Source organism: Xenopus laevis, chromosome 9_10S (genome assembly GCF_017654675.1).
Source record: "Xenopus laevis strain J_2021 chromosome 9_10S, Xenopus_laevis_v10.1, whole genome shotgun sequence".
Classification (NCBI taxonomy): Eukaryota; Metazoa; Chordata; class Amphibia; order Anura; family Pipidae; genus Xenopus; species Xenopus laevis.
Window position 1 is genome coordinate 49,669,499 of NC_054388.1, and position 24,471 is coordinate 49,693,969.

The following is a 24,471-nucleotide window of genomic DNA, read 5'->3' on the forward strand; positions in this document are numbered from 1 at the left end:
GGCTGGCAATTTTTCTCTTTCTCTTTTTGTACAAATATTGGCTTTTTGTTGTTAATAGCAGCTGGTCAACTCCAGTTTGTGGGTTAGACAGAGCACTGGCACAAGAGTGCTTCTAGCAGCTGGTCAACAACACAGCATGGGTTAAACTGAGCGCTGTCAATTTTCTTTCTGTGTTTAAAGGGGTTGTTCACCTTCAAACGCTTTTTTCAGTTCAGATGGTTATCAGATTGTTCACTAGAAATAAAGACTTTTTCCAATTACTTTTCTATTTGTGGCCGTTTTCCTAACACTGAAGTGTAAAGTTTCACTTTTTTACCTTCTAAAGAAGCTCTGGGGGGGGGGGGGTCGCCGACTCTTTAAGGGCTCTTACACATGAGCATTCTGACCTACGCTCCCCTGCGTTCCGTTTTTTGGCGTTCAGCCGCAGGGGAGCGCAGGAATAGACGCAAGTCATTATTTGAAATGGGGCTGTACTCACTCAGGCGCGTGTAGGCGCCGAACGCAGGTTCAGACGCAACATGCTGCATTTTTCCTGCGTTCGGCGCCTACACGCGCCTGAGTGAGTACAGCCCCATTTCAAATAATGACTTGCGTCTATTCCTGCGCTCCCCTGCGGCTGAACGCCAAAAAACTGAACGCAGGGGAGCGCAGGTCAGAATGCTCATGTGTAAGAGCCCTTACTGTTCTAAAATGATACATTTGTTATCTTTGTCCCTGCTGAGCAGAATCCCTGAGTTTCATTAAAGGCAGCTGTTAGAATTGCTACTATTCCACAGATACTACTGAGAAATGTAGCAACTAAATGTAGCAAATTGTAACCGAGCTGCCAGACAGAAACCCCAGAGACACGAACACTAAACTTTAAAATTCAGTTTTGGGGAAAACTGTAAAAAAAAAATAAAAGATAGAAAGCAATTAGAAAATCGTTGTTTATGGTGAACAATCTGAAAACAACCGAACTGGAAAAAAAAAGTGTTTGGAAGGTGAACACCCGCTTTAATGAATCAGACTAGCCTGAAAATGGATAACTATAGGGTGACTACAATATTTCTTTTGCTATTAAAGGCTAAATAAATCCACTACCTCCATTTTTAATCCATAGAGTGCCCCCCCTGTACCTTCTCTAAATGCAGGATTGGTGGATGGCATATTTGGATGTGTTACATTATTGTCTGACACTCTGGAAGTAATTGCCAACCAAAAGCAAGTCTAAAACCTGGACCAGTCCAGTGTGCACGTTCCTGCTTGGCTGGACAAGAGGCCTGTTGATTAAAATTTACAGTTATAGTTTAGTGCTCCTTTAATCACAAATGTAGTCAGAGAACAGTGGAGGAGATGTTGTTTTGGTTAAGTTATTGTAATTGTTTGCGGAGAGACATAAAGAAGAAATTAATGACTCACTGCTATATTTTTGCTTATATCATTCTGCCCCATTAATAACATTGGCATCAGCCACTTATAATACCTGCCAGGTGGCGCCCCCTAGCAAGACCAATGATCACAAGAGAGTGACTTTGCGTAGCTTGGTCTATAGGCTGCAAGTCATAGATTCAATGGGATGAATTTATTATAAAGTGACTTCCTGCCCTCTCCAGTCATTGGTTGTCGCTCACATTAAGGGGCAGATTTACATAGGGTCGAATATCGAGGGTTAATTAACCCTCGATATTCGACTACCGAATGTAAATCCTTCGAATTCGAATAAGTCGAAGGATTTTCAGCAATTAGTTCGATCAAACGAAAAATCAAACAATTTTTCTACGACCAAAAAAACCTTAGAAAGCTTATGGGGACCTTCCCCATAGGCTAACATTGATGTTCTGTAGGTTTTAGGTGGCGAAGTAGGGGGGTCGAAGTTTTTTTAAAGAGACAGTACTTCGACTATTGAATGGTTGAATATTCAAACAATTTTTAGTTTGAATCGTTCTATTTGAAGTGGAAGTCGTAGTCGAAGGTCGAAGTAGCCAATTCAATGGTCGAAGTAGCCAAAAAAAAACATTCGAAATTCAAAGTTTTTTTTATTCTACTCCTTCACTCGAGCTAAGTAAATGGGCCCCTAAGGGTTGTTGCTGTGCAAGGGAATAAAACACTTCAAATGCCTTTGTATTAAAGTTAATGGGTATTAATACTGGTAAAATCATTTACTTGCATATTGGTGGGACATTCGCTGAGGAAGCAAACATCCCTTGTGGATAAATATATATATTTTGATGTCTATTTAAGGGGCATCTCTGGTGAGATAAAATAATAATTTATTGATAAAGTGAGCCTCACAAGGTGAGCGAGGTGCATTTACACGAGTACTGCAGCTACATATGTCACAGGAACATTGCTGAGCCAATATTGGACCTTAAATAGAGGGCTTGAAGTGCTCTAGTGCCACCTATCCTCAAACTAGAAGAAGGTTTTTCAGTGTCTGCCTACCCTAGAGTATTTGCTTAGGTACTTGTTCCAATCCATATGGCAACCGATTGGCCCATGAGCCAAATGAAGTATATGATATGAGGTGTCAACTTTGTACTATTTGGAAGAGTTGCTTGGATGATAAGACAGCAGCTATTGAAGAGGAGCTGCAGAAATTCTCCATTAGGACCGACAATCCCCAGTCTAGCATTTATTTGGTACTTTCTGTTATTTGTCCAAAGCAAACTTTTCACACCCTGAGTCAGATATATGCTACATAGAATAATCAGCTTTCTCTGCAAGTGGTGGATAATAATACATCACAGATAACTATTACAATCGTAATGTGTCTGTATATCTCTAATTTTTGTCAGGCACTGCCACCTAGTGATCAGAGGAATGAAGTGTAGGGCTCCCATAAGTTTTGTCAGGACTAAATAGTCGCTCGTATAAAAATGCTGCTCGCATCATAATTATTTTTACGCCCACTGAATTCAATGCATTTCGTGAATTTTTCACCATTTTGCTAATTTGCCGGTACAGATTCGCCCATCACTAGTAGCAAGCAGAGCTGTCTGGAGACCACAGCATTCAGCATACTAATGGATAAATTCAATATATTTATAAAGTGTAGGGATCCGATACATCTCAGTTTTCACAGTATCCTAGTGTTGGGTCACTAGGCTTTCCCTGTGTTGGGTCTGTAGGTACTACTAAACTTTACTAAAAACACCTAGAACACAAGGCCATATGGTGGAGGATACGACTGGCTAATATTTCCCTCTGACTTTTGCTTTTATTACTGGAGCCAGATATGACAAAGTGGAAGCCCCAGTGGCTTGTTCTGGTCTAATTTTGTGCCCATTTGTTTCCCTTCTCTCAGTTGTTCTCCACAGAAGGGCAGACATTACTGTGCTGGCACCTACTTTATCTGCGATTCTTAAACTTTTATATCCAACCTCAAAGGAACAGAGATGACAGAAAATGGTTAGCAACATCAGTGCCTCAGATCTTACTATTGATCGAGTGTGGAGCTTTGATGCCCGCTGTATAACTGAGCTCCTGGGAATGTGCCATTTACAGTATTCCGTGGTGTTTGTCTTTTTCTTTTGTACCCTTTGAACTATTCTGGCTCATGGGGAAAATGCCTTTCAGATCCTTAAAAAGCCTTAACACAGTTTTTTTAATAATATATCCTATCCATGCAACTGTAACCCTCTACCATTAGTGCTGGCTTGGACTCCTGAACATGAACCTTTGTTTAATTCATAGACCACAAAAGTTCCTTATCCACTGGGAGAAATAAATCTTTGCCATCAGCCATGCAACATTTTTACTTTAAATATAATCAGTTTTATAGGGTGAGAAATAAAAGCAACTTATTTATAAGGGCCAGATTTATCAAGAGTCGAATTGAAAATCTGAATTTATTGAATTTTTATTTTAGTGTAATTCGACTAGGGAATAGTCCGAATTCGATTTGAGTTAAAAAAAATAATAATTAGAAATTAGAATTTTGAAATTTATCATGTATGACTGTTTGCATCTAAAAACCTGGCGAATTGGTGTTTTAGCCTATGGGGGACCTCCTACAATCAATTTGGAATTGTTTGGTGGACTTTTGAAAATCGATTTTTTTTAAAAATAAAAAAACCTTTTTATTTGTTGAAAAAACTCAAATCGATTTAGATTCGAATTAGATTTTTGTTTGCAGGTCGATCCTATTCACCCAAATATAAGAAATTTGAATTTTTTAATAAATTTCGATTGGTCGTTTTTTCCCCCTGAATTTCCAGTTTATGGGAATTTTTCTAAACTCCCACAAACACTAAATTCGACCCTTGATAAATATGCCCAAAATAAGACCAACCAAAATTAAGTCAAAGTTGTTTTTTGCTTGAATAGGTCTGTTTTCGATGAAATAGGTCAGTGTAGATCGAATTCAAATCGCATTTGGACTATTCCCTAGTCGAAGACGTACACAAAAAATAGCTCATAATTCGATTTTTTTTTATTCGAAAATTCATCTTGACCTTTGATAAATCTGCCCCTAAGCCCTACAGCTCCTTACTAGCACTTCTCATGCACCAGAACTTGTTAAAGATGGAGTAAATTCTGCACAAATACATTATGAGGTTGGTCTTTTTTTGTCCTGTAGTTCTGTACAGATAACATATTAAAAAAAGGATGGCAGCAAGCACAACATAGCAGGCCAGAAACATTCAGCAATACAATAAAACCAACATAAATATTCCCCTGTACTAAGCACAATTCAGCAGAAAGGGTTTAGCTTGTATAGAGAGATACCATAAAGCCATGGTTCTAGAGGGGTGGTGTCCTATCAGGGTCATGACGCATGATTTCAATCTCAGCAGGTGGACACAACACTTGTCTTCACTTTTTCATAAGGAAAGAAGAGGTTTGCACCAGATGCACATTGGATACCTGCACCACTGCTTCTGTCCCAACTGAAGCTCATGCCAATGGAAATGTTGAAAATTGTGAAAAACAGGCTCAAAAACAGATGCTGTGCTGCAAGGTTTATTAACACAACATATTTCGAGCAAAATTGCTCTTTTCTAAGTATTGAAAAACACTTGAAAAACAAGTGTTGATCAACACTTGAAAAAGAGCCACTTTGCTTGAAACATGTTGTGTTAATAAACCTTGCAGCACAGCATCTGCGGTTTCTGAGCCTGTTTTTCACAATTCTCAACTTTTCTATTTGCTTTTTCATAGATTTTAATTTTCTGGTGGATTCAGTAATTACAATTACAGAGATGACTAAATATTTGCCCATACTGTTAGGGGTAGAGCTGGGAGTCCATCAACTGACCTCAATACAACTCTGCCCAGTTGCTTATAAATCTTCATTTCCTTCCCCTGTCAGGGAAACTGTTTGACCGGAATTGATAGGTACACACATACAGATATGGCACATGTAGTGCAGCCACGCTTGCTGACACAGTAAATATGTGTGGCTTCTCTTTAAATAGCGCAACATGCATTTGTGCTTTCTCAGCCCTTAAACGCCTCCAATCTCACTCTGGTGCCTAATGACTTGCACATTTTTGTGAGTCTATTATTTAGTAAGCTTAATAAGATTAAAAACAAGTCTTTTCTGCTGTTACTATTATTTCAGGTGTCTGACCAGAACCGAGAAAAAGTATAATGGGAAGTCACACTGCAGAGACAACATTAAGTTAGTAGGGGGCTAATAAAGGTGTGTAAATAATAAAAAAAAGTAAACATCGTTAGGGTACTGGAACACAGAGAGATTTGTTGCCCACGTTTATATCTACCGTGTGCAACATATCTCCACAAAATGCTTTCTCACTGGCAAATTGCTGATGGGAAATCATATACAGGCTTCATTTTCTGAAGATGTTTTAAGTTCCCTTGCTAGACAATTTCAGGCAAATGAAAATAAAGCACCAATGATAACTTTCTGTTGCAGAAGAAAAATCACCCCATGTGCCAGTAACCCCCTCCACTTAAATAAACACTGGACAACTTTGCACCAGTGCAGGAACCAGTTTTCCCTTTTATCAACTGAGAACAGTGAAAGCAATATTTGAGTAGATGCCATGGGAGACTGTCACCCATTCTTGATAAATGAACACCAAATTGTGTTTATCAGTTGATCTTACTACACCTTCACATATAGCTTTCTTTACATCTCCACCCTATGAATTGCCCAATATTTAATGGATAGTTGTGATCATGAGCTTACACACCAGTGTTGCTCGATAATGTAACACCCAGGGGAGTTCTGCACAAAAACTTGAAACACACATGAATTGTAGTGTTACTCCTTTAAATAGTGTTGCTACACTCCTGCATTAGCTTACAACTCGGGGTTAATCTTGCTCCTGTATTTACAACCTAGCTTTATTGCTGTCAATGAGCATACAAATTAGCTAGAGTTCCCCTCTAGTAAGATGACCCCAGAAAACTATGTACTGACAAATCCAAAATGGGTAATGAAGTCTTTCTACTCCTGGCTAAAAGTGTGCACATTGGGGAATCCTTTTTCTCACATGTCCTCACATGACCTGCACCATGCAATCTGATGTGCGGTTACTTCAAGCCTGTCTACACCTTGATAGGTCCAAGTTATTTTAGGCTGGGGAATAACATGTAGGTGCCACCAGGCTGACAGCTCATTGAACACAAAACTTATGCTATTCCACACACTGCTACTTAGTGTGGTGCAGCCAAGCACAATAGTCAGCAGCATTGAAAAGAGGAAAAGCTTCCATTCAAATGAAGCTTTTTACACATTTTTGGAAAGTGGGTATTCTCTTCATTATAATTTGTTTCAGTAGAGCTTTGTTGTAGCTCCATCAGCTTCCCCTGGATATTCTCTACAGAAAACAGGCCTGGATTTGCAGAAAGGCAAAATAGGCCCGGGCCTAGGGCGGAATAAAGTAAGTGGTGGCATGTCACTTAATTTGCTTGATTCTGGAGCACTAGAGACTAGGCGTTAGTGCTCTGGTACTAAGAAAGGATGTGTATGCGCAAACCTATGGGAGGGAGGGCATGATGGAGAACACCAGCCTCTGGGCTTCCCTCAGGGGAAATCCAGCCCTGACAATATACAAATCAAAGGCCACTGTATTAGACTATTAATGTATGTGACACTGGTATAACAATGGAGACTTACTGAGAAATATTTGTGTATTTAGGTATACCTTTGGCACAGACTCACTTTTCAGTCCCCAGATCCACTTATTGTACACTGTAAATCTAAGGACCCAAAAATTAGATATTGGGCCTTCTCCTGTTGAAACCATGATATTAATGCAGTGCAGCTGGTACTGGTGCTATAAGTACCATAAGTACAGAGAAATAATATCACCGAATGTGTTGAGGATTGCTGCAATTAATAATAGAACGCCATGTATCCACAGGTTTTCTCAATCCTACCTATAATATATATATATTATAAAAAATACATTGTTCATAAGGGAGAACCAAACTATTTTTAGGCTAAAAATGCTAAACATTGTTTATTGGGCTTCTGCACCAGCCTTAAGGCCCTGCAATCCTTTAGCAGGGAAGATCTGTGCCATCTGGACTGTTGTCACTTACCTGAGCTTAGAGAACCACTCACAATATACATTATATATACAATATAACATTCACAATACAAGGTTGATTAGTGATTAATTCAGATTTATGTTAAATGGCAGCATAGGAACCAGTGCAATCTGCATTAGAATTGATTCATAATCAGCCCTGTAGCCTCAGCTTCTGAAAGATGTGACCTCACTTTCTGCATGATGATTTCCCATGGTCTGTAAGCTTAGTTCTTACCAGCAGCCCAGCTTAAACTGAGCATGTGCAGTGCCGTTGACACAAAAGATGGCCTAGCAAGGTCACATACCTCTCATCTGTCCTGTTTTTTGCCGGACAGTCCCAATTTTCACAGGTCAGCCAGCAATCCCAGATTTTTATTAAAAAAGTCCTGAGTTTCTCTTTGATTTCAAGCACTGATGCCAGAAAAATATACAACATATCTGAAACTTATTAATTAAAATAAGAGGCTTTTTGGCAGAGAGCCCAGAACATGCAGCACCGGCACCTAGATATATTTATAACAATTTGAGATAAGCAAAAATACAATTGTAACAATTTAAGATAAGTAAGTCTCTTGGGAAAACTGAGACATGCAGCTTAAAGGGTAATTTTCACCTTCATTAGCAAAACTGTTATAACACATAAAACAGTGCCCTAAAACTCCCAGAAATGTGATGAAACTTTCATAACCTGGCAAATTTTGTAAAATTTGTAATTGGGTTTGTGGCCATAAAATGGTCATGGGCAAAAATCTTTCGCTGCGCACAGCGCTACGTTTATTTTTACAATACGAGCACATAGGGGTACAAGAGAGCACTTTTTGTTTATTTACCAGCACTTACAACACAGGGGTTGTTGCTCTCCTCACAGATCAGGGGATCAAAAATCTAGCTGTCCATGTAAAAAGCAGCGTCAGGAGATGTAGCTAAGGCAGGGTCCTGATGCAGGCAGTGCCTCCTTCCTTTCTTCATTTGCGTCTCAGAATTAAAAGCAAGGAAGGCATGGATAGGGGCAGGAGGGGAGGACACCTACATATCTCCCCCCCCCCACCACATGACTAACTCAGTAAGTGCTGTATTAGCGAACGGAGATGCAGGTTTGAGGCTATTTCACAATAGCCTCTGATTTCAATTTGCACACTTTATGGGGCATTGTAAATAAGGCCTTGGTAAATGTTGTAGTTGTTTTTGGTTAGTAACTTTACCACCCCCCCCCAGGAAAATTTCCACTTGCCTGTGGCAATTAGAGGGCTCTATGTGTCAGACAGCACTGGGCACCTTGTGCTGCACCATCAATGCCACATATCCATGCACTTCATGGATAAGCCCTAAGATCCTGAGTGTCATGAGAAGTGTTCATTAATCTGCTAGTACTGTCCCACATTTTTACAACAATTCTCATTCCTGCTTACTTTAAAAGCAATGATAAATAAGGATTGGTTAAAGGCCCATTAAGCAGAGTTGTGCCACTCCACATAGCAGGGCTGTCAGGTTTTGGAACATGAACTAACAATTACTTACAAAAACAAACCTCTCAGCAAAAAAACATCAACATGACCTATATGTAAATTTTAATATTCTTTCATATTTTAAATGCAGTTTTTTAGTGTGAGTATCGCTTTCAGTACAAAGCAGTTCTCTGTCAGATGCAGCTCAAAGAAGACAAGATTTGTGGGGAATGCTATAAGAATACATTCAGTGACATCCCCAGTGCCTGAGGGCTTGATCAGCACGGCTTATAGGTCAATTAAATAGAAAAGAAGAATTGGCTATAACCTATGGGTTGCTTTAGAGCCACTCCTGGGTCCTCGAGGGCCAACATTAATGACACATTCACAAGCAAATAAACTATTGTAAAAATAAACTGCAAAAAGAGCAAAGGCTCGGACTGGCCCAACGGGACACCGAGAAAACACCCGATGGGCCCCGACCCTTAATGGGCCCCCGCCGGGCCAGACCCGAGATCTCCGGGGCACCATCTGCTCATCGCCTTCTGTGCTCGGCACCAGGTGCCCAGGCGCCTTCACTCAGGGGTGCAGAGTGGCGCATCACAGTAGGGGGGCCCTGGACAGTAGTCCCAGTGGGCCCCGGGCCCCCCAGTCCAACCAAGAAAAGCTATAGAATAGAATGATTGTTTTGTAAATGGCCTCAGTTATTCACTAAGTGAGCACTACAGGCTGGCAACCCCTCTACTTACCTACAAGTTATGTATTGTACTGGGATTTCAACTCCTTCAGTGCAATCCTGCTCTCTACACCAGTGATGTTGCCCCAACTGGTCTGATGTGCAGGAGAGGTTTTTTTATGGGTGGAGGTAGAAAAAAAATCCCCTGTTGACTCACTGTACCTCCTGATACTGGGCTGGGAATGTGCAAACACTCAAAACTTTGACTCATTCAGTCATGTATATATATATATATATGCATATGTGTGTATATATATATATATATATATATATATATATATATATATATATATATATATATATATATATATATATATATATATATATATATATATACACACACTGTCCACAGTGCTGAAGGGGACTGACCAGTGATGTAAGTAGATGTTACTGGACCCCACAGCAAATTAATGTTAGGGCCCCCAACATATTCAGAGGTTGTCCTTTTTTTAAATTTTTTTATACAAATATATGTATATATATATATATATATATATATATATATATATATATATATATATATATATATATATTTATATTTATTTAATATATTTATATATGTCTGAATTTGAGATGTAAACAATGCAGGGCCAGTTAATCTCAGTACTGATAACTTTAAAATTTTACACAAGGTAAGCGGTCACAGCAGGCAGACTTTCACGTGGGGGGCCACACAAGGGGGCCACGGGCCGGATGCAGCCTGCCGCCCACCAGTTATGCAGCACTGTACTAGAGCATTATATGCAGAGAACAGACCCATATGTGCCATGCCAGAGGACCACATGACATTCTAATCTTCCCAAAATGATCCCCAGTCTGTGCACTACTAAATCATACCACTTAGCTAGCCTGTCCCTCTGGATAACAAAAATAATATTTTGTGCCTTTGCTAAAGTTCAGTCTGTGGTTTTACAGAATCTGCTTTCAAAATTGCATTGGTTCTTCATTAGAGGTGTTACTGTGCTGAGCACATTCCACTAGATGCCAGTAGAGACCCACCCAGCCCCACCAGATGCACTCAGATCAGCGAGGCTGTGCCAGACATAAAATGATGGAAATAAATACATTTTATTCTGCTCTGTGAATTCCCAGGGATTATCATTGCATGAAAACTTGTCACAGACTTTTGTGAAATTGGATCTTGATTTGGTGCTACTGGATTTGGGCTTTTTCTTGTGATAAATGTTCTGGCAGATGATACTCATTCCACCCTGAAATGGGGAGGATTATTCTGGTTTATTTATGAACTGTCTGTCATTGGCCACATTACAGCATACATCAAAACACCTGGAAAAAGATGACAAGTTTTAAACTGTAAGCTCTGTGGAAAAGGATGCAACTGACCAACAATTTTTTTTGCACTGCACCAAGTATATCTGAAAGTAATTCAGCTTTGGATAAGCCACATTTGACATGTCTTCACCTGACTGTGTGTGAAACCAGGCATGGGGTGAGACATGTACAGGCAGGGAACATCTTGGCTGTTCAGTAAAATCAGTATATAAAACACAACATTTATAGGATGATTTATTTCTACGCTTTAATTTTCCTTTATGTCCAAGGTGCTTTTAACTTTGTGCACCTTTGGAGGAAGCTTTTTTTCTTGGTGATGCATATCCAGCATTGGATGTTTGGCATTTTGAGTGGGGTTGCCACCTGGCCGGAATTTTATCAGTCTTGCCGGTAAAAATGATGGTTGATCCCAATGTTATTAATGGGGATAAAGGTGGCAACCTTAATTTGTAGTGATATGTTGTACTTTGCAAACAGGAAAAGTTCAATATAGACGCACACACTGGTCCTCCAAATGCGAAGCCCCGGTGCACGGTGAGATAGGTATCGGCCACTTATACAATGTATACGGCAAAGGATTCACTGGCACACGGGTAATGCTGGCAGTAGGGTGATACCCTTGCTTTAAATTTATTTAATGCAGCATGCAACGTTTCGGTTTCGGAATCACCCTGCCAGCATTACCCGTGTGCCAGTTAATCCTTTGCCGTGTACTTTGCAAACAGGGCCAGACTGGGGCATCTTGTCCCTTCTTCCACCATCTCCCCTCCCCTGCTCGTGCCTTTAACACTCTCTTCCATAACTTTCAGCTTTACAGACCACGCAGGAGGGTGGACCCTGTGCCGGCCCAATCTGACACTGTTTGCAATGTCACAGTATTGCATCTATAAGGAAGAAATCAGCCTCTTGGTTAAAAAGAAAGCTAAGGAAGATATATAGATTTGCCCTAATATTGGTAACGTTACTTCCAAAAGGTTTTCATATTCACTGATTGGGAGCAAATTCTCTGAGACTGCTGCAAGCAAAATGTGAGGCAAAGAAGTATCCACTTTGCTAAGGTGTGTGCAAGTTATGGGGCATTATTTTTTTAAAGGATAAGTAAATCTTTAAAATAAGTGAATGTAAAATTAATGAGAGTGCAATTCTAAGCATTTTTGTCATTTACATTTATTATTTATTTATTTTTTATTCCAAGATATTAAGGGATACATGTACTGTTAATATGAATGCATTTTGTTTCAAAAGTGCCACCTGCTGGTCAGTTTCCAACCGGTCTGACCACCAAGTAGTCAAGGAAATTGTCAGGAAAAAAAAGAGGTTGCTCTGAAGTTCTTCTGCTTAGGAAAAAAAAATTAGAAACCTCTCTCAACTATTTTGCGGGAAATTTGAGAATTATTTGGCAAATCGCAATGGAACTAATTCACTCATCACTATAAAGTGTTAAATGGCATATCACAGAAATTATACATCATTCCCATCAGTCCCTGTCCAGTGAGCTTACAATTTAAGGTTCCCATCACATTCCCATCAGTCCCTACACCAGAGAGCTTACATACAACCAAAGGTACCTATCACATTCTCATGCTAGGGGTAGTTTTATCAGTAGCTAGTTAACCTGCCTGAATGTTTTTGTCAAATATTCATCTTAAAGTCTGTCATTCAGACCACGGCGTGGTTTCTAGGGTTAGTGGGACTATAATAACCAAATGCTAAAATTCGAAATCATAGGTCTTAGTGAGAGTTAAAGCAATTGAAATGCAACTGGAATACAACAAGTAACTAATTGGGAAATTAAAAGGAACTACAGCTTAACAAAGAATAAGTTTCAAATACAAAAGGTGGGTTAATCACTACTAAGGCTAAGTAAAAATATATTAAAAGTATAATGGAAGTGCTACTAACTTGGCCAATTAATCAGTGCACATTCCCTGGGCCCTTGTCAGTATATATGCAAATGCATTTGTTAACAAAGACAAGGGGCAATCACTCTCTCTTAAAAGCCGCAAGCTAGTGGCAGGGGAGGATCTAGCCCTCAGACTGAAACCAAGGTTCAGGAGACATTTCCATCAATTAATGCTACTATGCAGACAGGCCCGGATTTGTGGAAAGGCCACCTAGGCCCGGGCCTAGGGCGGCAGGATTTTAGGGGGGCGGCATGCTGCCCAACCACACCCACATTGGTTCAAAAACACTGGGGATGCGCTGGAGATACAATCATTTTTTTAATTTCCCATGCGCCAATCCCCATTGCTCCTGTCCCCCTGGAGGGGACAGGGGCGATGAATTGTAGTGGGCCTAGGGGCGCCCACTATGTAAATCCGGCCCTGTATGCAGAGAGGTACAAGACCTTTTATACTATAACCAGAGGTAAACAAGTTAGGGATCACTGTGTGGGGTTTACCTTGATTTGTTACTGAGGGTGAGGGGGTTGAAATTTGTGTCAATCTTGAAAATTGTTCTGACATTCCTGAAATACGGTATCATTAAAGAAACAGTAACGCCGAAATTTTTTTTAAAGTAATAAAAATATAATGTATTGTTGCCCTGCACTGGTAAAACTGGTGTGTTTGCTTCAGAAACTCTACTATAGTTTATATAAACAAGCTGCTGTGTAGCTATGGGGCAGCCATTCAAAGCTGAAAACGGAGAAAAAGCACAGGATACACAGCAGATTGTTTGGGATTCTTTAGAACTTATCTGTTATCTACTGTGTATCCTGTGCTTGAATGGCTGCCCCCATGGCTACACGGCAGCTTGTTTATATTAACTAGCGATGCCCCCCCTTTACCCGCTCCAACGCTAAGCGTTAAAAACGCAGAGCAACCCCTGAAACACCGATGTCCCTATCTAGCAGTTCCCCCTGCAATTGCTTCCCAGGACCATTCACTTTTCTGTTTCACTTTATGGAGAGCTGGAACACAAATTCCATGCTTATCTCCCCTTGCCAGATCTTCCTTCTACACCCCTTAATGCTCCTTAATAATCATTTATGCTAAATACCCTGTTTCTGTTCTTCCCAAACTCGTTACTTTCTGTCAATACAGTTTATAGAAGTGGACCAGCACTCAAAAACAGCTTGAGGATAGATAACAAAGGGAAAACTGCCTAATAGAGTGTAGTAATGATACACCTTTATATGAACTCACACTCTACAGGGAAAGTGCTTTTTTTCTTTCGCCATTAGGATTAATATGCTAACCTTTAACCAGTAGTTACTTTGGGGGTTTGAGATTGGATACTCACAAATGTTAAATACATTATGCAGGCCTTCAAGTGTTATGTAGACCTTTAAATAGTATATGTTCTCCAATATACAGGTCTCCAATAGCACTAAAAGAATGCGCTTAAAATAGTGTAAAATTCTTTTTAATACCTGAATATACGTATAAAATTGCACTCAGTACAGTGAGTGCTGGTCCATTTCTATAAACTGTGTTGACTGTTACATCCAAGGGAGAATGGACATAGGGTACCGGCTGAGGAAGTGGACTACAGAACCTCTAGATATTTACTACACTTGAACTGTTAAATTCTCCACGATCGTTACTTTCTGTGTTTTCTCTTTATTCTGGAGTTCTGTATTGAGCACAAAGTAAACTTCTTATTTATGAGATCGGGGCTCTGGGTATTGCTATATTAACAGCCCCATAAATCTGCACAATATCAATAAGAAAATTATGAAAATAAATGAATAACATCAAGGCACAAAGTAAAGGTAAAGCAAGTGTTTTATGTGTTATGTGTTATGTAAATGGGCAGAAAGGGTTTATTTGCCTGCTCTGAATCTGCTGCCAGCTGAGAGTTAAGTGTCTGCTGTGTAACTGTTTGCTCTTCTCTCTGACTTATGAAGGGTTAAGGTAGTGTCAACACTAATAATCTTGTGACCCTAAACAATTAAATGGTCAGGATTCACCTCCCCAGTACAGCAAGGCCCAGATATTTCCTTGCCTACCTTGGTCCTTTAACGATCCAATTGTTTCTGCCAAAAAAAAAAACCCTTGGGGCAGGTTGGCAAGTTGCAGTTTATGGTTGCAAATATTATAATCAGCCCAGCACTTGTCTCAGGAACCAAGGTGCAGAGGCCCTAATAATCTAAACCGAGCCTGGCGGTATGTACCTGAATCATCCCCACCCATTGGTATACCATTGAATTCTGTGGGTTTTAGACGAACATGCAAGCCACTAGGAAGAGGGGGTGACCTTAGATTGTAAACTCACTGGGGCAGGGACTGTTTGGAATGTGATAGGGACCTTAGATTGTAAGATCACTGGGGCAGGGACTGATAGGAATGTGATAGGAACCTTTGCTTGTAAACTCACTGGGGAGGGACCAATGGGAATATTATATAATCTCTGTACAGTGCATCAAAATATATAGGTGCCATAAAAATAAAGGATAATAAGTGAATTAAAAGGAATAACAAAGCACTTTCTGGAAGCAGAATGCTGGGAAGATACTGGCTGGGGAAGAGGACAGAGGGGAGGGCTGGGGCCAGCTGGGGATTTCTTTCAATCAAGTGATTTCCCTTGTGCCTTCAGAGACTCTGTTCCCACGTATGGCTGCCCCTGAGCAGACAGCCATGCTCCTGCACAACAGCGACCCTTCCTTGCAAAGAAGGTGACACAGCGAACCCACGGAAGCCCAGCACACCACCAAAGCCAGGGTGTATTCTTTCTTCATCGAGACTCTGCTGGGCCCTGAATCAAGGAGGAGAAGAAGCCGCATGCTGTCACTAGAATAGTCAGGGAGGAGAAATCGATTGCTGTAGGATGGATGGTCGCCTTTTCACTGTTTCTGAAGAGGACAGTAAGTGGACTTTCTGTAAGTTATTACTTAATAAAGGCTTTGCTATTTTAAAATTTAATTTGTTTTGGTGTTTTTTTTTCCTTGTATATTAACGAATTTACAAAAAAATGGTCCTTTAAGTAACAAACCAACCACATGTGATATCTTGGGTGAAAAAGGCAGCAGCTTATTTATTAAATCACATAAATAAAGACCAACATAAACCAAAACAGTTGAGTGCAGGGCAATGTACATTGATCATATATTTAACTATTAACTTACTTGAAATCTAATAGCTGCTGAAGGCTGCAAAGAATTGTACCCAATAGTGAGGGACCTGCCTGCTGTCACAGGCTATGATTAAGGGAGTTACTCCCGAAACGCGTCAGGTGATGTTGGTCTGCGACCTGTTGGAATAAACCACCTTTTTATTTTACTGGAGTGCCGCCTATTCATCCTTTGAGCACTCATGCTCATTAATACTAAGGTTTTATCAACCCATGTTCTCGTCATCCAACAGTATTAAACTCTATTGGAATGAATAAAACTGAGAGAAATGAAACTGCTAATGATATATTTTAGCAAGTCATTAAATCCTGGATGTCTGATTAATAAAAGTAATTAAGTGCAATAAATGATTTGTTTTTTCATGATGGCCACTGTTAGAAAGTCTAATTCCAGGTCAATTAAAATACAGGGGATGATTCTGCTGGCTGCCTAATAACTGTCAGATTTATTAGAAATATGTACAACGTAGCAGCCTAAATACAGGGGCAGTGTTTGTAGAGGGAATAGTGTGTTTGTGTGTGTTTGTGTGTGTTTGTGTGTGTGTGCGTGTGTGGGGGTTAATTTGCATTACCTCGAATTATGTAGGCTGTCTAGAACAGTGATTGTTTATAAAAGGAGGCATTTTAGGTAAGTAGTGATTTAGAGTATGTTGGGATATTTAGAACAGTTATATTTTGGGCATAATGTTTTAGGGGGATTTATTTCCATTACAGAACATAATAGGTTATCTAGACAGTGGTTGTTTTTAAATAGGGAGGTATAGTGGATTAGGATTATTTATTGCATTACCTAGAGCATAGGTCATACATCCAATAGCACTGTTTATGTTGGAAGGCATAGTATATTGAGATGAGGAACTATATAATTACCTAAAACAGAGCAGACTATTTAGAACAGTAACACTTTTGTATAGGGAGAAATTGTGACGCCGGAATCAGCTTTTATTTACATTACTTAGAACAAAGTAGGCTACCTAGAACAGGGCCACTGGTTATATAGAGAGACATAGAGGGGAAAATGATAACAGGGAGGAATGGAACACTCAGCCTGTAGCCTTGTGCCTTGAAATGGTCACAGAAGCCCTCTTCTAATATCCTTATAATTTGCAGTATGGGGTACATTATCCCTTATAATACATGAGTAAAACGCAGAGTTCCCTGTATAACTCAGCCTGCAGCCTTGTGCCTTTATATGGTCACAGAACCCCTTAGTGACTTTTAATAGTTTTATAATTTACAGCAGTGGGTACTTTATCCCTTATTATACAATCTATAGAATTCAGTAAAGAGAATAGTGGGAATGGGATTCCTATTGGAGCCAGGAATATCTCCAAGGAGTTGGGCCAAACCTCTGCATGAAAGAGATACAAATGCTCATGAGTTTAATTTAAGACATAAAATAAAAGAACTGTTGGAATTTTATGAGACTAAATTGCAAGATAATCCCATTAAGAACATTACAGCCGGCAATGTATTAGCGTGAGTATAGTTTGGTGTTGCTTTAATATCATTATCATTTGCAGTGCAGAATACAAACGTGGTTATATGTTTCGGCACTAATGCCTAGTTCTGGCCCCCGTGCAAATAATAATTTGGAAAATGTCAGTTCATTGGTGAATTTGATGGAGCTCCCTAACCAGTAGATCTGCCCCTGTCAGGGGATGTTGATAATTGTAGTTCTACAACAATGAAAAATGTTAGCATTATGACAAAAACACCAGTAGTTGTCAAAGTTAAAGGGGAGGTTCATCAATATAATACTCAAAGTAGGCAACATACTATTTTTAAAATTATTATTTTTCTTCTGGAGGTAATGTAGCATAAACTGCTGACCAGGACAAAACTGACTTCTGCTACATTGTTTCAAAAGGCAGAGCCAGTGAACGGAAAGGAATAACCATTGAGAAGAAGATGTAAACGGATATTGGGATATTTTGTGATGTGCAAAAAACAGCAGAACTCCTCTTTAAATTCTGTTTCACTAAGAAGGATAGTGAAGGATAGTCACTTAATCTCCCTGTTCCTCTTTGCCCTGGGATGTTTCACCTATTTCTTTTACTAGACGCTCCTCCGAATTAAACTGAATTTAAGACAAATTCTATAAAATTATAGGAGAAAGGGAGAACGTCAAAAGGGCTGAATAACGAGTTCAATTAGGGAGGGTATGGGGGAGGTTAGCATGGGGTACGTCGTGTTTGTGTTCGCTCTTACATGACCCATTAATTGTCATTACTTTAAAAAGGAGCTTTTATTCCCAGTCTCCTCTGGCACATCTGCTTGCCCTGACACTGAAATACTGTATGGAGCAGGGCTGCTAATGAGGCCGCATCTCCACTCTTCCAAATTCTGAGTATTATCAGTTTTATTTGCTCACTGCTTTTGCCTCCTATGTGATCTTCTACACACTGTTGGTCTTAATAAGAGCAACATACCTGCTGCTGTGCTGCTTTCAAATTACAATTTGCTGTATCCAGTTGGCCAATTCATCATATGTGAGTGTTGTTGTGGAAATTCACTTACCAGAGACCACTTGAAGTAAAAAAAGATAGTTAATTTGACACAAGCTCAGTGGATTCTGAACTGACATAAACTTGGGAACCTATGACATAAAAACTTATTGGCGTAAAGGGCGTGCCCATTGTTAGAGCATAGAGATAGATCTTTTCAGCACAGAAAAACATAGAACTGCTTTTACAGCTCTGTTTTCAAAGTCAAGGTGCCAATCACCAAGCTAGAAAGAACAGATAGAGAAAAATTGCTAGAGTACGGTTTGCCTTTAAAAATAATTATTACAAAAAATAAGTTCTTAGTACCTCACTTTGGCCAAAATATGTAAGCTCTGCTGTTGTTACTTGCCTGAGCTTAGTGACTGACTCCCTAGCGGGCACCCCTTAGAGTTGTGCTTGGGCGCCTGGCGGGTAAAAATGATGGTTTATCCCAATGTTATTAATAGGGAAAAAGTTAAATATATAGGAAGGCTGGTATTTTTTTCCAGAAAAGATGCCCCTAGGCCTGCTGCCCCTTCATTTGTGCAAAAATTTTCATCATCAGGTTGAGAGCACTGGGGATTGGCGCATTGTAAATTTAAAAAAAACAATTGTATTTCATGATCAGCCCCAGAGGTAACAAACCAATGTGGGTGTGGTTGGGTTTAATGCCGTCCCCTAAAATCCTGCCACCCTAAGCCCGGGCCTTGGGGCCTTTCAACAAATCGGGGCCTTTCCACCAATCGGGGCTTGAATTTCACAGGATAAGGCTACTTAATTAGCATCATAATTTAATAATCAGCTTTGTAGCATCAGCTTATATTACAGGCCAACCTCATTTTCTGCTGGATAATTTGCGACAACCCATAAATTTAGCTTCCCAAAAGCTGCTCACCGCCCACTGAGCATGTGAGTGTCACAGACACTTACCAATATGGTGACCCCCTGTGACAAGTCTGAAATCCTGGATCATCATTGCTGTTATTGAAAAGTTGAAACTTGAGGCTGGTGCAATAAGTTCAGTATATAATATCTGATGTTTTAAGCCACATTGATTTTAGAATTTAGTTCTCCTTTAAATTTGTGTTATTCTACTGTGTCTTCTACTTTATGGGTGTTTTTAAGTAAAGACTGATTTTTGTTCTGGAGTTTTAAAGGGGAAAACGCAATTATTTTGGAGAAACAAAAACCTCACATTTTTCGTGATTTATTAAACCCCGTGGCTGCTATACTGTATACCAGAGTGATTAGAGTGGTATTATAGTGGACTACTGCAAGATTAGCTTATTCACTATTTTTTCTAGAGTGAGAGGTTCCGCTTCATAAGGCATGCTAAAGGCAGGAGAAGAAGAGTGCATGCATATTCAACAAATAGAAATATAAAGCGAGGCAGTAACATAACTATATGCTGCGGGGTCCGGGTACAGGCAGTGCAGCCTGGCTCTCCAACCAATTTTCACAGTGGTTTTGCTTACATGTGAACCATCAGCAGGACCGAGGGGTATGGGCCCTGGTGCAGTCACACCCCTCCCACTCCTGGTAGTTCCGCCACTGAAGGGAGGTGACTGCCATAAAAGGCAAAGTAACAAGAGCAGTATCATGTGGATTGGCTTAATTTTTTTTCCCAACATAGCTGGAGAATGGTGCCATACATTGTGTGTACTTTTGATGGAGCAGCTTCACTTGGGTCCTGTAAGAAATTAGAGCAAAACACAAGTAAAATAATGGCATTCATTAAGATTATGTAAGGCAATACTACTTTTGTAGTCTTTTCATAGTTCATAGTCTTATGGGGCCCATTAGCAGAGATACATAAAGATTTGCCAAACACAAAAGGCAAGTGTAGCAGGGAAATCCCCTGCACGTTTATTCAGTCATATGATGTAACTTTTTGGGGGCGTGCCCCTTCTTCAGATTAGCAGAGCCCATGTAGACACAATGAACCTGGTATTCTTCACCCAATGAGGACTTAATGTCTCATCAATGGAACCTGAAGTCCCTGGTATTTGTGTCCTTGGGTGGTGCAGGGTCCACACTTACCCCACACTTATGGAACAGGTAGAAGCTGAGTGTTGTTGCAGTGGGGTGCTCGAATCCCATCAGACTACCCCTTAACTTTCTCTGCAGTCTCTGTGGTAAGCAAGACTTAATGCAGTCCTTCCCAACACAGCTGGAGAGCCTTGGCAATGTGCCATCAGATAAGGACTTAATCATCTGTAGCAAGAGCATGAGTTCCTGTGGCATCTGGTGTAGAAGGGGTCATGGAAAAGTAAACTCAAGTATGCAGTTTGGTCAGGTCATTAAATAACTGAAATTATATATTGAGGCATACTTCCACCATAGTCTATAGTTCATGTATAGCAAATTAGCAGTTGAAAACATTCTGGGCCATCAATGCAGCCCAGGCTTACAGGTTTAGAGCATAGTGTGCCTCATAGACATGAGCAACAGGCCAAGATCATCAGGCCAAGCAAGTTTTGTCTCTGCACACACTTTACTAAGTCCATTTTTATGACCCCATCTAACCTTTAATCTTACAGCTTGCTTGGAGATGGTATGGCGAACAATTTGCCAAATGCATTGCAGTCAATGGGTGACTTTTTTTTTCTTTTTTAAAGCGCAACAATTTTTTTCACCCATTGAAAAATGTCCCTCATAACTATTCCTGAACTTCTGGTCAACCAGAACAAGAACATATTCACACAAAATTTGCAAGCTAGTGCAACATTTTGGCACCTGAATCTAGTCTACCTTCAATTTTTTAAATTAATACATTGTTTTAGGGAGGTTGCTGGTACATTCTTACTAGGCTTAAGTTTGGGACATTGTTCTTTCTCTTCAGGCTCAGCTTAGTCCCGAAGGGCTGATTAAGCAACACTGGAGGGAACAGATAGAGCGGTTTCTTTTATAATAGTTATATAGATTATGCAAAGTACATAAGCTATGTATTACATTCTGACAGTTGGCAAATACACAGGCAAATATCAATACAAGGCATTCCTTATTCTGAGTAGAAAAGGCTGCTTGTTCAAAGATATTAAAGTACTTCTGGCAAAACAATGTGAAACGTGTTCCTCTAATAATATAGTAACTTAGAGATCTATAGGAGAGAGTACTTATCACCAGGAACGTATTGAAACAAAATCTCGAGCTTGCTGGGGCAAAGCTAGAAATAGTTAAAACCCATTGTGATCAGTATTGTGCTCTGCCAAAGGATGATTTCAGCAGTGTAGCAGTAAATGACATTGGCAATAAAACAATCGCAGTATATTTAACAAGGGATACGTGTTTTAGGCAATTATAGATAAAGGAACCAACCAAACGGTATAACTCCTACTATTAAATGACCAACAGAACAAAACTGTGTCTAAGAAAAAATGACAATGTGCAGATAAGAGTTTCATTATCGCAGACTCTTTCCTTAGTAATGGGTATTTGTTGCACAAACTTAGTTATCCCCCTAATGGTACAAAACTTACCAAGTGAATGAAGAATATCAGAAAGATATTTAAGATACCAGTCATCACGTAACTGCTTGTAAGGGGGGTGAACCAGATGAAAAGTGTGATATGTGAAAATGTTGTTATCTTGTGAGTGACAAAAATGTGTTTGACTGTAAAATGACTGTGTGTGTTTAAAATTGTTGAATGTAATTTGTGTAAATTAAAATTTAGTTCAGTTGTAATTTCTTTCCCAGACACTAGAGGCCCCTATAGAGCACAGAAGCGATATAAAAGGAGGTGCCCTGCCCAAGGTAAGCTGTCGTGATGGGAGGGCATGGCCGAAGAAACATCAGCTGGACGGTGAGTGGAGACATCATTGACAGATAGGAAAAGTTAGAATAGGAAAGATCTAAAGTAAAGCGAGCACTAGGTGCACGAGATAGTGAGGATAGTTAGTAAGGGCAGTTGTGGCCCCATCAAGCAGGAAAGTGGAATTAGTTTCCTATGGGCATTCCGTAAGTAAGGGAATCACTGGAAGTTTAGGACAAAGTAGGAAGGACACCTGAGTTTCTGGACAGGAATTGGATGGAAAAGGTCCTAACCTGGAAGAGTGGAGGGATATCACCCAGAAGGTATTGGGCAACTATTGGAGAGTGTGGGGATACGGGTGGAGTATATATCGGACCCCTAGTTGGTTAGTTGTGATCCAAGATCCTAGGGCAGGTGTGCCTACTCTGAATTGATTTCTTGAAGTAACTGTAACAGAATGTGTTCGAAGAAGTGTGTGCTGGAGTGTGTGTAATGTGTCTGATGTGGAAGTCTATTGGTGTTCCTAAAAAAATAAAAATCTCCTGTTTAATTTTTACAACAAGTTTCGTGTGGTGAGTAACAAGTGGGTTAAGTTAATATCTGGAAGCCCCTCCCACATGCTGTGTCTGAGACAAGAGACTTAAGAGCCATGGTGCCAAACAATACATAAAAGCAATCCATGGATTATAATGCACAACAATACATCAGAATTATTAAATGCAAAAAAAAGTGTGACAAAATGTCTCACTGTATAACAACATCAGATAATACACTCCTGTAATACCCTAATGCAGCCAGTGCCCTGATAACACACAGGTACAGTAAGTATGTGCAGAACTGTTCCTTGTGGAGGTAATGAAAGAACTGGGATCATTTTAGGAAAATGAAGAAGAGTTTTGTTATGGGGGCAGAAATCATTCTGTCTTCCACACCCTTCGTTATATTTTCACAATAGCACCTTTAACATTAATAAAACTTTTTTTCCCCTCATGTTACTTTTAATCATCCTTGTTTAACGTGCTTAACCTTGATAACTTGCAACATCTTATAACTGTTAAACACAGCAACTTTATCTAAACCTTTATTTCTTCACGTAAGACAATTATTAAAGGAACAGTAACACCAAAAAATGAAAGCATTTTAAAGGAATGACAGTATAATGTAGTGTTGCTCTGCACTGGTAAACTGGTGTGTTTGCTTCAGAGATACTACTATAGTTTGTATGAACAAGCTGCTGTGTAGCCATGGGGGCAGCCATTCAAGCACAGGATACACAGTAGATAACAGATAAGTTCTGACAAATCCTATTGTATACTGCAGAGTTTATCTGTTATCTGCTGTGTATCCAGTGTCTTTTCTCCTTTTTCAGCTTTGAATGGCTGCCCCCATGGCTACACAGCAGCTTGTGTATATATAAACAAAAGTAGAGTTTCTGAAACAAACACACCAGTTACCAGTGCAACACAACAATATTTTATATTTTCATTCCTTTAAAACACTTTCATTTTTTTTAGTGTTACCGTTCCTTTAACCTAGTCGTTACTTCATCCTCTAAAACATCACGTTTATCAGCAAAACAGCAAACAATATTTTCTGGTTCCACATAAGCATAATTGCCGCAGTTTCTAAAGCAAAAGCATGTACTGTGCATGATTAGGGATGGGCGAATTTGACCTGTTCAGTTTCACCAAAAATTTGCCGCCGGCCAAATGTTGCAGATGCCCATTAAAGTCTATGGGTGTCCAAAAAATTGTCACGCAGCAAAATCTTTTTGACACGCGTCTTTTTTTTTTTGACGCACGACACCATACAAGTCTATGGGCGAAACAAGGCGAAAAAAATTCACCCATCCCTGGAAAATAGTATTTGTACCTGGATAGAGAACTGGCTGAAGGACAAAGAGTGGTGGTAAATAAAACATTTTCTAATTGGACCAGTGTTGTTAGTTGAGTACCTTAGGGCTCTGTACTTGGTCCTTACTGCTGTGGATAAGAATTGTCCCTAACTGCTCTGCAGATGGTCCCTAACTGCTCTGCAGGGAAACAATCATACTTATGAACAGCAGGGGGAGCCCCCACCTTACTTCCAAGCCATGCAGAACTCAAGCAGCTTTGTTTGTTTCCCTGTAGAGCAGTTGGCGACTGTGTAGAGATTTGTATTAGATTTTATTTTTGCCTTTACATACTCTTTACTGTTTCC